Consider the following 2,500-nt stretch of genomic DNA (forward strand, 5'->3'; position numbering starts at 1 on the left):
CCTAATGTTCTAACCATTCAAATAGCCCAATTTTGGCAGCAGATTTCGCTTACGGCCATACCACCTTGAGAACGCCCGAACTCGTCTGATCTCGGAAGCTAAGCAGGGTCGGGCCTGGTTAGTACTTGGATGGGAGACCGCCTGGGAATACCAGGTGCTGTAAGCTTTATATAGTTTACTACCCTAATGTTTTAACTATTCAAATAGCCCAATTTTGGCAGCAGATTTCGCTTACGGCCATACCACCTTGAGAACGCCCGAACTCGTCTGATCTCGGAAGCTAAGCAGGGTCGGGCCTGGTTAGTACTTGGATGGGAGACCGCCTGGGAATACCAGGTGCTGTAAGCTTTATTGTTTAAAAAAAAAAAAAAGAGTCAATGAAATGTTTCAAAAATCCTAAATTGTCTTTTTTCCCCTCAAAATTCCTGAAATAGTCTCTCAGTTTCTTCAGAAAGCCTGAAAGAGTCTCTTTTTTTTCTTCTTCAAATAGCCCAATTTTGGCTGCAGATTTCGCTTACGGCCATACCACCTTGAGAACGCCCGAACTCGTCTGATCTCGGAAGCTAAGCAGGGTCGGGCCTGGTTAGTACTTGGATGGGAGACCGCCTGGGAATACCAGGTGCTGTAAGCTTTATGTAGTTTACTACCCTAATGTTCTAACCATTCAAATAGCCCAATTTTGGCAGCAGATTTCGCTTACGGCCATACCACCTTGAGAACGCCCGAACTCGTCTGATCTCGGAAGCTAAGCAGGGTCGGGCCTGGTTAGTACTTGGATGGGAGACCGCCTGGGAATACCAGGTGCTGTAAGCTTTATGTAGTTTACTACCCTAATGTTCTAACCATTCAAATAGCCCAATTTTGGCAGCAGATTTCGCTTACGACCATACCACCTTGAGAACGCCCGAACTCGTCTGATCTCGGAAGCTAAGCAGGGTCGGGCCTGGTTAGTACTTGGATGGGAGACCGCCTGGGAATACCAGGTGCTGTAAGCTTTATGTAGTTTACTACCCTAATGTTCTAACCATTCAAATAGCCCAATTTTGGCAGCAGATTTCGCTTACGGCCATACCACCTTGAGAACGCCCGAACTCGTCTGATCTCGGAAGCTAAGCAGGGTCGGGCCTGGTTAGTACTTGGATGGGAGACCGCCTGTGAATACCAGGTGCTGTAAGCTTTATATAGTTTACTACCCTAATGTTCTAACCATTCAAATAGCCCAATTTTGGCAGCAGATTTCGCTTACGGCCATACCACCTTGAGAACGCCCGAACTCGTCTGATCTCGGAAGCTAAGCAGGGTCGGGCCTGGTTAGTACTTGGATGGGAGACCGCCTGGGAATACCAGGTGCTGTAAGCTTTATATAGTTTACTACCCTAATGTTCTAACCATTCAAATAGCCCAATTTTGGCAGCAGATTTCGCTTACGGCCATACCACCTTGAGAACGCCCGAACTCGTCTGGTCTCGGAAGCTGAGCAGGGTCGGGCCTGGTTAGTACTTGGATGGGAGACCGCCTGGGAATACCAGGTGCTGTAAGCTTTATATAGTTTACTACCCTAATGTTCTAACCATTCAAATAGCCCAATTTTGGCAGCAGATTTCGCTTACGGCCATACCACCTTGAGAACGCCCGAACTCGTCTGATCTCGGAAGCTAAGCAGGGTCGGGCCTGGTTAGTACTTGGATGGGAGACCGCCTGGGAATACCAGGTGCTGTAAGCTTTATATAGTTTACTACCCTAATGTTTTAACTATTCAAATAGCCCAATTTTGGCAGCAGATTTCGCTTACGGCCATACCACCTTGAGAACGCCCGAACTCGTCTGATCTCGGAAGCTAAGCAGGGTCGGGCCTGGTTAGTACTTGGATGGGAGACCGCCTGGGAATACCAGGTGCTGTAAGCTTTATATAGTTTACTACCCTAATGTTTTAACTATTCAAATAGCCCAATTTTGGCAGCAGATTTCGCTTACGGCCATACCACCTTGAGAACGCCCGAACTCGTCTGATCTCGGAAGCTAAGCAGGGTCGGGCCTGGTTAGTACTTGGATGGGAGACCGCCTGGGAATACCAGGTGCTGTAAGCTTTATTGTTTAAAAAAAAAAAAAAAAAAAAGAGTCAATGAAATGTTTCAAAAATCCTAAATTGTCTTTTTTCCCCTCAAAATTCCTGAAATAGTCTCTCAGTTTCTTCAGAAAGCCTGAAAGAGTCTCTTTTTTTTCTTCTTCAAATAGCCCAATTTTGGCTGCAGATTTCGCTTACGGCCATACCACCTTGAGAACGCCCGAACTCGTCTGATCTCGGAAGCTAAGCAGGGTCGGGCCTGGTTAGTACTTGGATGGGAGACCGCCTGGGAATACCAGGTGCTGTAAGCTTTATGTAGTTTACTACCCTAATGTTCTAACCATTCAAATAGCCCAATTTTGGCAGCAGATTTCGCTTACGGCCATACCACCTTGAGAACGCCCGAACTCGTCTGATCTCGGAAGCTAAGCAGGG

General features: G+C 47.0%; 13 non-coding genes across 13 annotated transcripts in view; all 13 read left to right on the forward strand.

Moving 5' to 3' along the window:
* The first annotated feature begins 47 nt into the window (after positions 1 to 47).
* On the forward strand, positions 48 to 166 carry LOC148985581 (5S ribosomal RNA). Its single transcript, XR_016166054.1, has one exon. It is a non-coding gene; the product is annotated as a 5S ribosomal RNA (ribosomal RNA).
* A 63-nt stretch (positions 167 to 229) lies between these two features.
* LOC148985582 (5S ribosomal RNA) lies at positions 230 to 348 on the forward strand. The gene has a single exon (XR_016166055.1). It is a non-coding gene; the product is annotated as a 5S ribosomal RNA (ribosomal RNA).
* Positions 349 to 512: 164 nt separating this feature from the next.
* Positions 513 to 631, forward strand: LOC148985583 (5S ribosomal RNA). Its single transcript, XR_016166057.1, has one exon. It is a non-coding gene; the product is annotated as a 5S ribosomal RNA (ribosomal RNA).
* A 63-nt stretch (positions 632 to 694) lies between these two features.
* LOC148985584 (5S ribosomal RNA) lies at positions 695 to 813 on the forward strand. The gene has a single exon (XR_016166058.1). It is a non-coding gene; the product is annotated as a 5S ribosomal RNA (ribosomal RNA).
* A 63-nt stretch (positions 814 to 876) lies between these two features.
* Positions 877 to 995, forward strand: LOC148985585 (5S ribosomal RNA). Its single transcript, XR_016162777.1, has one exon. It is a non-coding gene; the product is annotated as a 5S ribosomal RNA (ribosomal RNA).
* Positions 996 to 1,058: 63 nt separating this feature from the next.
* Positions 1,059 to 1,177, forward strand: LOC148985586 (5S ribosomal RNA). The gene has a single exon (XR_016161345.1). It is a non-coding gene; the product is annotated as a 5S ribosomal RNA (ribosomal RNA).
* Positions 1,178 to 1,240: 63 nt separating this feature from the next.
* Positions 1,241 to 1,359, forward strand: LOC148985587 (5S ribosomal RNA). The gene has a single exon (XR_016166059.1). It is a non-coding gene; the product is annotated as a 5S ribosomal RNA (ribosomal RNA).
* Positions 1,360 to 1,422: 63 nt separating this feature from the next.
* LOC148985588 (5S ribosomal RNA) lies at positions 1,423 to 1,541 on the forward strand. Its single transcript, XR_016163474.1, has one exon. It is a non-coding gene; the product is annotated as a 5S ribosomal RNA (ribosomal RNA).
* A 63-nt stretch (positions 1,542 to 1,604) lies between these two features.
* LOC148985589 (5S ribosomal RNA) lies at positions 1,605 to 1,723 on the forward strand. Its single transcript, XR_016166060.1, has one exon. It is a non-coding gene; the product is annotated as a 5S ribosomal RNA (ribosomal RNA).
* A 63-nt stretch (positions 1,724 to 1,786) lies between these two features.
* Positions 1,787 to 1,905, forward strand: LOC148985590 (5S ribosomal RNA). Its single transcript, XR_016166061.1, has one exon. It is a non-coding gene; the product is annotated as a 5S ribosomal RNA (ribosomal RNA).
* Positions 1,906 to 1,968: 63 nt separating this feature from the next.
* LOC148985591 (5S ribosomal RNA) lies at positions 1,969 to 2,087 on the forward strand. The gene has a single exon (XR_016166062.1). It is a non-coding gene; the product is annotated as a 5S ribosomal RNA (ribosomal RNA).
* A 170-nt stretch (positions 2,088 to 2,257) lies between these two features.
* Positions 2,258 to 2,376, forward strand: LOC148985592 (5S ribosomal RNA). Its single transcript, XR_016166063.1, has one exon. It is a non-coding gene; the product is annotated as a 5S ribosomal RNA (ribosomal RNA).
* Positions 2,377 to 2,439: 63 nt separating this feature from the next.
* The window catches only part of LOC148985593 (5S ribosomal RNA), a 119-nt gene continuing 58 nt past the window's right edge, over positions 2,440 to 2,500 (forward strand). The window contains exon 1 of the ribosomal RNA XR_016166064.1: positions 2,440 to 2,500. This exon is cut by the window's right edge and continues 58 nt beyond it. This is a non-coding gene — a ribosomal RNA (5S ribosomal RNA).

Source organism: Pimephales promelas, chromosome 3, assembly GCF_988280905.1.
Source record: "Pimephales promelas chromosome 3, fPimPro1.hap1.1, whole genome shotgun sequence".
Classification (NCBI taxonomy): domain Eukaryota; kingdom Metazoa; phylum Chordata; class Actinopteri; order Cypriniformes; family Leuciscidae; genus Pimephales; species Pimephales promelas.